This window comes from Hevea brasiliensis, chromosome 15 (assembly GCF_030052815.1).
Source record: "Hevea brasiliensis isolate MT/VB/25A 57/8 chromosome 15, ASM3005281v1, whole genome shotgun sequence".
Classification (NCBI taxonomy): Eukaryota; Viridiplantae; Streptophyta; class Magnoliopsida; order Malpighiales; family Euphorbiaceae; genus Hevea; species Hevea brasiliensis.
This window is the reverse complement of record NC_079507.1, coordinates 76933483-76942782: the sequence shown is the minus strand read 5'-3', so window position 1 is coordinate 76942782 and position 9300 is coordinate 76933483. Positions and strand designations below refer to the sequence as shown.

At 34.9% G+C, this 9300-nt stretch overlaps 1 non-coding gene across 1 annotated transcript; it reads left to right on the top strand.

Annotated features, from left to right (window-relative positions):
* Nucleotides 1-402: 402 nt before the first annotated feature.
* LOC131174288 (small nucleolar RNA R71) lies at nucleotides 403-510 on the top strand. Its single transcript, XR_009144536.1, has one exon. It is a non-coding gene; the product is annotated as a small nucleolar RNA R71 (small nucleolar RNA).
* Nucleotides 511-9300: the final 8790 nt, after the last annotated feature.

Here is a 9300-nt window from a genome sequence, read left to right as displayed (position 1 = left end):
AATTGGGATGATTCCTCCAAGCATATGAAGGATAATCTACTCCACAGCTCATTGTTCCTTCTGCATAAGTAACTTGTTGAGAACTTCCAGAGCATGATGATGAACTGACTAGCATACTTAAATCCTCCATTTTCTTAGCAAGGACATTAGTGAGTGCATCAAATTTGGCATTGATCATGTTGAATGGATCAAGCTCATACATTACAAAGAACTTGCCTTTTTGAGTTGGAGTTGACCCTCTTGGACTACTCCATAGATGACTGTTTCTTTGCTATTTTCTCTAATAACTCATAAGCTTCATCTTCATGCTTAATGATGAATTCCTCCGCTTGAGCATCAATGATTCCTCTGATAGCAGGAGTGACATTTGTGTAAAAATTCTGGTTTATCATCCATTTAGGAATGGCATGATGTGGACATTGTCTCTCCAACTCCTTCCATCTCATCCATGACTCATAAAGAGTCTCATCTTCTCTTGGTCTAAAAGCAATCATTTGATTCCTCAACTCTTGAGTTTTTCCAGGTGGAAAGTATTGGGCAAGAAATACATCAGTGAGCTGCTCCCAATTTGTAATTGAGTTGTGAGGTAAAGAATCAAGCCAATCCAATGCTCTATCTTTCAAAGAGAATGGAAACAATTTTAGCCTTGCTGCATCATCAGATACTCCAGGTTGTTTTTGCATGTCACAAATCATAGCAAACTTCTTCAGATGTGTGTGTGGATTTTCAGAAGGATGACCCCCAAATTGAGAATTCTGAATCATTTGAAGGACTCCAAAATCCATCTTGTAACTATTTACATCAATTCTTGGTCTTGCTATGCTCTCTCTCAAGTCATCAAAACGAGGAAAAGCATGATCCATCATACTTCCCCTAGGCAGATTAGCATTTACTACCTCTTCACCATGGGCTGCATTTTCATTATTTTGACCATTTCCAGCATTACCAACACCAATTCTAATTCTTTCATCAGCCATGTCTGCTTCTAATTCAGTTTCTCTCGAAGCTTCTTTCCTTTTTCTGGTTTCTTTCTTGTTGGCCTTACAAAATTTCTCAATTTCAGGATTGAACAGTAAGGTTGTGTCACTTGAGCTTCTAGCTCTTCTCATAAAAGATTAAAGTACCTGAAAAAGAATAAACAAACACAAAATGAAAAGATAACAAAGATAAAACTAAAAACAACTAAAATGATCAAGAATTCAATCTTAAACAAACAACTCCCCGGCAACGGCGCCAAAAACTTGATGCGTCCCAACCGCAAGTGCACGGGTCGTACAAGTTGTATAGAAAAATATCGATCACACGAGGAGTTGTGTTAATGATTGAATTTTTGATATAAAAGTTGACTAAATTGAAGTATTTATGAAATTAAAATAATGAATTAATGGGTAATGGAGTATGAAATCTAAATGTGCAAATTTAATATTCTATTCAACAATGTATTAATTAAACTAAGATTTGCATCAAATTGAAATAAGCAAGTTCAAATATGGCAATATTCAAAATGGCAAGTAATTAAATTCGATTAGAAATTAACAATGATAAAAAGGCGATTCCGGAGTTCGGGATTTCATATTCAAGCTATTTTGGGATTTTCCCTAGCTAGCCCAATCCATGAAATTTATGGGTTTAAAGGAGATTAATTCTAAAATCCTTTGAAAACTCTTTCGAGTGAGACAAAGAGTGCCTTAATTAACTTAATCCTACTTTCGTGGAGTTAAAATTAACCAAGACCCATTAGGTTCTTTAATCAATCTATTAAAACCCTCTTAACCCTTAGTCTATTTCTAGATCTAAGTTAATTAAGTCTAATTTCTTGATTAACTATCACTTGGTTTTCTTCTTTCGGCGCTTCAACCAAGGATTAAGAACATAACTTAATGGGGCCCTTCATTAAGCATGTGAATAAGCACACAAGAAATGGATTAAACCTCATAAATTCATTAAATTGGGACTAACCCAGTTCAAATCCACAAAAATAACTAAAATATTACATCCCTTACTCCAGAATCAAAAGTAAACTACTCACTATCCATAATGCTTACAAGATATGATGAGTTTAAATGGAAATAAAGCTTTAATCTAAGCTAAGAAGTAAGAAATTAAACACTAGAAATGTAGAAAAATGTAAAGGAAGGAAGAAATCTGCAAATCTTGGTTAAAAATGGTGTGGAAGGTGAAAATGACTCCTCAAATTCTGCCTCTCTTCTCCTCTTCTTCTTTTCTCCTTGCCTCCCCCCTAAAATGAGAAAATGGGACTATTTATAGCATTTTTCTGACATGGAGCCCTAAAATGGTATGTTCTAGGAGGAATTATTTGAGGGAATCTCCTGCCAGCTCATTAATGAACTCTTCATGGGACTGCATAAGTGGACTGCATAAGTTATGCAGTCCCTTATGCGATTTCCGGTTCTGGGTCACTTATGCGAAGCTGCATGACTTGGTGCATAGGTTATGCACAATTTCGTGAATGTGCATAAGGGAGGCGAGAATGTGCATAAGCTATGCAGTCTCCTTATGCACATTTCGGCTGGTTCTGGAACAGTGATCTTTCTCCTTATGCAGATCTGCATAGCTTATGCGGCAAGTTATGCACAGTTTGGTCAATGCATATTTCAGCTTGAAAACTTGTTTTTGACATCTTTTTGCTGTAGAAGACACTCCTCAATGGCAAAATTCTCTTTAGTCCTTCAAAAACACCATTTTTCCTACAAAACAAAGTAAAAATTACAAATTAATCCAAAATCGACAATTATGAAAAACTAACTAATTAACTAATAAAATTAGCTAAAAATGACTAATAATCAAATAAAAATGGTTATGAAATTAAACCTAAATGATTATGCAAAATGTATGCATCATCTTCGCATTAAAGATATGGAGGCACTACTTATGTAGAGAAAAATGCTACATATACACAGACCACAAGAGTCTGAACTTATGAAGAAACTATTTCAGATATAGACTCTTTAAAATGAATTGATGCTATGAAATCCGAGATTGATTCCATGTATAAGAATCAAGTTTGGGATCTTGTTAACCCATCCAAAGGTATTGTACCTGTGACACCCCTTACCCGACTACAGTGTAGTCGAGCAAGTTATGCCATTCAGTGTGCCGAGCACTCTATTTTATCTTAATTCATTTTTATTCTTCCTTTTGAATATAACTTGTGAAATATAATTTATTTAAGCCATTTATCGAAATTATAATTTATTTGAGGTTCCGAGAATTTTAAAGAAAATCCGGCAGAATACCGGCTAAAAATGGAGAAAACAGTTCTTCGGAACCTGTAAAAAAAACACTTCCTATATTCATTTTCCATCATCTCAACTCCATTTATCAAATTCTCAACAATGTTCAATCTCAGTTCTCATTCATCCATCTCATATGATACCATGCATATATCATAGATAAACATTCACTTTTCCATTTACAACCACACTTTTCATTATTTACATGAATATCAAAATACATTACATAAGTTTCAAATACATATGAGAAAATCAAAATCAATTACAAAATACCAAAATGACATCTAGCGTCCTACCAATGCACTGTAGACAGTGAGGTGACACAGACACTATGCAGAACTGTGAGCTGCCTTACCGAATCTGTGGTCCACTGGGCCCTCTGTCCAATCTTCAGTACCTACGCGTTGCAAACTAAGCATAAAGCTTAGTGGTGCAAATAATAAAATAGAAAGAAATAATATGCAATATAAAAATCATAATTTCTTAGCCATTGTGTTCATAAGAACTGAATAATTACCAACTTAGTGTTTAGTCGAGGGCTAATTACGTTTTATGATATTAACTTCTTCATGCATTTTGTTAATTATTTTCTTCATGATCTTGAGTTTCTTTGTATTCTATCGTAATCATTCCTGATATTTAATTTTCGTATTTTCTTTAACAATCAGTTCATTTACAGTTATACTTTTCCATGCCCAAGTAACCTATACTGAACGATCGGATCGATAACGGGTCGTTGGCACCGACACCGCGTTCTCGGGCCGTCATACCATGGGACGCAGAACGTCAACCATGTATGCAGTCAGTATGGCTAAAAAGCCATGATATCACATAATCGACATAAAAGCCATGAATACGGGCATAAAAGCCATGGATACGAGCATAAAGCCATGAATACAGGCATAAAGCCTTTCCTTTCGCAGTACTGCTAAAACAATACCCTATTGGCATGCCAAACTATCCAAAACCAATCACATTAGGCCTACTAGGGCATTTTGCATTTTTAAGTTTCACAATTTTTGAATTTTAAGTTTTCATGTCACTATTCATTTCATTAGTCAACTAAAATGTTGACTTTTGCATAAACAATAGGTACATTGGTTTTAGTACTCCCAACATATCACATGTTGTATTCAAAACTTGTTGGTTTTGGTCACTTTCTCAAAGTTTAGGTCATTTTGGCAAAATTGCCAATTTTTTGTTTTGGTGTCACTATTCACCTCATTGGTCAACAAAAATGTTGACTTTTAGAATAAAAATGTGTACATTGGCACTCCCAACATACCACATTTGGTGTTTAAAACTTGTTGGCATTAAGTGTTAATACCATTTCCAAGCATTAAACCAAAGGAGCAGATTTTTCAGTTTTGGTGAGTCAATTTCACTGTTCCATTGGACACTGTTACTGTTGGAATTTGAAGAAATGTAAAACATGAAAGTTGTTCCTTATTTTGTCTAGTTAAATTTCCTTTTTTTAATCACTCCATTTGGAGTTTTGTAGCTCCAGATATGGCTCAAAAACCCAAGCTGTCCGAATATGCATTCTACAGAAATTTACCATATCTACAGTGCATGAACAGTAACTTGAGTCACTTGGTTGAATGGGTTCTGGCCATAATTTGGGGTAGATTCCTTCATTAAAGTTGTTTATCTATGTCTTAACTTGTTGCTGTAAAAATTTCAGGCCAATTGACCAAATCTACAGTGAGTTATGGCCAAATGAACAGTTACTGTTCATTTGGTCAATTCTGCAGAGGCAGTTTCAGGGTATCCGGATTGGGGCCAAGTTTTGGTCCTCTTGCTTTGGTCTTTTGGGCATGGTTTCTTCAGCAAAAATGTGCCATTATAAGCCTAGTTTCATGTCCAATTGGCCAAACACCAATTGGACTAGTACAGCCCAAGTTATGGCAGTGCAAAGGGACTGAATTTTCAGTCCCTATGCTGCTGTCCTAGGGCAGCCTGCAACCCCTCTTTGCAACCTTGTTCTTCAGTCCATTTGTTGGTCAAAATACCTAAAATGGTCACCAATTGACCATTAAAATGCTCTCTTATAATTTCCTAAACCAAGTTACATTTTTCTCACAAAACCCTAACTCAAATTCATGTTTTTATACAATATGTCTTAGTTAGCTTTTTAATCATTGTTCTTGTATTTACAAACTTCCAACATAACTCTAATTCACTTCAAACTCATAAAAAAACTCCCTCCTATTCCATAATTAGGGCAGCCGAAATTCATGTACACCTTCACAAGAATTTTTGTTCATTTAATTTACATTTTCTCACTAAATTCAAGTTGCTATTTATGAAATGAAAGAGTTTTAAGTATATAGAGCACTAACCTTGTTGTATGCCAATTCAAGCTTGAGAGAACTTCACTTCCTTCTTCTTCTTGGCTGCCAAGAGCTTGTTTAAGGTGTAGGATTAATTTTTGATGAAGGGACTTATGGGTTTTAGGGTGAGGAAGCATGGAATTTAAAGCTTGAAAGAGCTTTCATGGAGGTGGCTATGGTGGAAACCCTCTCCTTCCTCTCTCTACGTTTTTGGCTGCTGGTTTTTGGTCCATTTGGTCTTCATTTTATGTCTTTTAATGGTTTAGTCAAATGGTAGCTTAATGGTGATTGGTGGTGGCTTTTTAATGACATCACCTTATGTCATTATTAAGCCTTTTTCTTCATTTTCTTTTCTTTCCTCCACTACTCATTTTTAATTTAATTTCTATTAATGTTTATTCATATTTTGAGTCATAATAATTATTTACTTAACTGGACAAGTCGGCCAAAATCACCTCTGAAGGCGAAATGACCAAAATGCCCTCCGTTTGGCTTAACGGGTCAAAATTTGCTGTACCGATTGAAAAATTTTTCTAAATATTTTCTTGGCATTCTAATGCCATAGGAACCTCAATGACCCTTCTCTGGAGTCCCAAAAATTATTTTATAATTTTTCCCCTGGGTCTAGGGCTCCTCGTTGCGAGAACCGCAACTTCCCTCCGGTTACCCATCGCTTGGGCACCGGCTCGTTTTGCTTGGTTGTATTTTATTTCTAAATTTTTTACTAAATTTTTCTCATTAATATTTGAGTTAATTATGGTCCCTCACTTTGATTTGAATATTTTTCCGGACATTCTAGCTGTCCGGACCAACACCGGTCACCGGAACAATAGACTGTGCGGAATTGCTACCGGGAGGATGTTACAGTACCTATAGGGAATAAATAAGTTTTCAAGAAGAAAATTGGTTCTGATGGAAAGGTAGAGACCTATAAGGCAAGGCTAGTAGCGAAAGGGTTTCGCCAAAAGCAAGGAATCGACTATGATTAGACTTTCTCGCCTGTTTCCATGCTTAATCAATTACAATTCTATAAGCAATAGCTGCATAATATGAATCCCAAGATGGTTCCAAAGTGCGTAAGCTAAAGCGATCTATTTATGGGTTAAAACAATCTTCGAGGAGTTGGAACATCCGTTTTGATGAAGCCATTAAGTCATTTGGTTTTATCAAAAATGAGGATGAGCCATGTGTATATAAGAAGGTTAGTGACAGTGCTATTATTTTCCTTGTTTTATATGTGGATGATATTCTGTTAATGGGTAATGACACAGGTATGTTGACAACTGTAAAGTTATGATTGTCAAATACATTCTCCATGAAAGACTTAGAGGAGGCAACCTATATTTTTAGGATTCACATCTATAGAGATAGAGCGAAAAGAATAGTTAGTTTATCCCAAAGCCTATACTTGGAAAAGGTGTTAAAGAGGTTTAACATGTTTGATTCCAAGAGAGGATTGTTACCAGTGAGACATGGTATTCACCTTTCTAAAGAGATGTCTCCAAAGACACCTGAAGAAAGAGATAAAATGGCCAGGATTCCATATGCTTCGGCTATTGGAAGTTTGATGTATGCAATGTTGTGTACTAAGCCGGATATCGCATATGTTGTTAGTTTGACTAGCAGGTATCAATCCAATCCAGGTTTAGAACACTGGATAGCTATCAAGAATATCCTTAAGTACTTGAGAAGAACTAAGAATTTATTCTTGATATATGGAGGTGGAGACTTGCAATTGGATGGTTATACTGATTCTGATTTCTAATCAAATATCGATAATAGAAAGTCTACATCTGGGTATGTGTTCATTCGTAATGGAGGCGCAGTCAGTTGGAAGAGTTCCAAACAGAGCACGACTGTAGATTCCACTACAGAGGCCAAGTATATTGCTGCATCATATGCTACAAAAGAAGCTATTTGGATATAAAGAACCCCGGTCTTACCAGAAATCCAAACACATAGAAAGGCGCTACCACATTATCAGAGATATAGTTGGGCAAGGCGATGTAGCCATGCAGAAAATAGCATCAGTTGAAAATCCAGCTGATCCATTCACTAAGCCTTTGTCACAAGCACAGTTAGACCGACATCTTGAGAAGATGAGTCTAAGGTATTGTAATGAATGGCTCTAGTGCTAGTGGGAGATTATTAGTAGTATGCCTTAGAGCATATCATTTAGTATGTATCTTGTACATTTTTTATTAATAAAAGGCATTTTTACTTTTTCGTTTACATAATATATTTATGTGTAATAGAAAAGGTCCATTGATATTTTGTTAGAAATTTTATTCTTAAGTTGTTAAGAATATGAGTGATAGTATTTCTAGCACAAAGTATCATAAATTGGTTCACAATCGAGGACACTTCACAATAAGGACATGACTTATTCAGAAAGATTGTAATCATGTTTGTTCCCAAGTTATTTATATGAGATGTAAATAAGATGGAATGGTGAGTCTCATGCCATATAACAAACATGATAGGTACTTATACATGATAAGTAGGCCGAACCAGTAACATTTATGACAAGCACATGGAGTTTACTCTTGTCAATGTATTGTCATAAATTATATTAGTGCATATAATCTTTAGACCTTAGATAGCACAGTTATCTTGTATATAGGTGGTTTGAGTTTGATACTGCTTTCATACTTGTACTATATATGGGTATATGGGCATGTGTTGGATCCTACTAGTTATATATGGAGGTAGGTGTTGATCAAGATGGAATCTGTTCCTCTAAGTAAATAGGGATAAAATCCTATGTTCATTTAATTGTTCTTGATGTTTCAATTTCCTGGCCAGGACAGATAGATTTAATCAGAAAAAAGTTTCTGATGAGAAAATCTTTTTAATCAAGAATTGGAATTAAAAGAGAATATAATATTCATAACAAATAGGGTTTGACATAAACTATGACTCCAGCTCAAATTGAGATTTTGGAACAGAGAGATTCTAGTGCATGGTAACATATGATTATAGGTTCCTTTAAGGTAAACCTTATTACTAATTGGATGGCTATGGCATGCTATGTTAGGTGTTAACCATGGTCTATGAGGTGCATAAAATAATTTAGAGAAATCATTTATGATAAGAAAGAGTTCTGATGATATTAAGAGTTGATATCATGTCTCATTGCCAATTAGTGATGAGCCTAGTAAGTCACACACATACACAAGTAATCACCAAATTAATTATGATTTAATTAATTAATTAAAGAGTATAATTGATTAATAAATAGGTTTGGTTTGCAATTAGATTGCAAAGTCACTAGCATGGCTTGAAACCAAATCTAGGTTATTGGATGTATAGTATAAGTTAAATTTATATTTAAAGTGTTTAAATATGAATTTAATTAATGAGAAATTAATTAATAGAGATTAATTAATTAATTTATATTTGATATAAATTGATTAGAAGAAGAGAAATAATTATTTTGGGTTGAGAACTCAAAATTAAGATACAGGGGTATTTTGGTTATTTCACAGGGTGACATGTGACATCATGAGATGGTGACGCATGGCACCACACATAAGCTTTTCATATGTCTTTTAATCATGTAAGATGATCAAAGTCAAGATTAAATATAGGTTTGACACTTGGCACAATGTGATTGGGTCAATTAAACCTAGAGCCAATCAGATGGTGACATGTGGCAAGGGTTTTAATTGGTGACCTAACTATATAAGTGTAAGGATGAAAGAACAAAATAC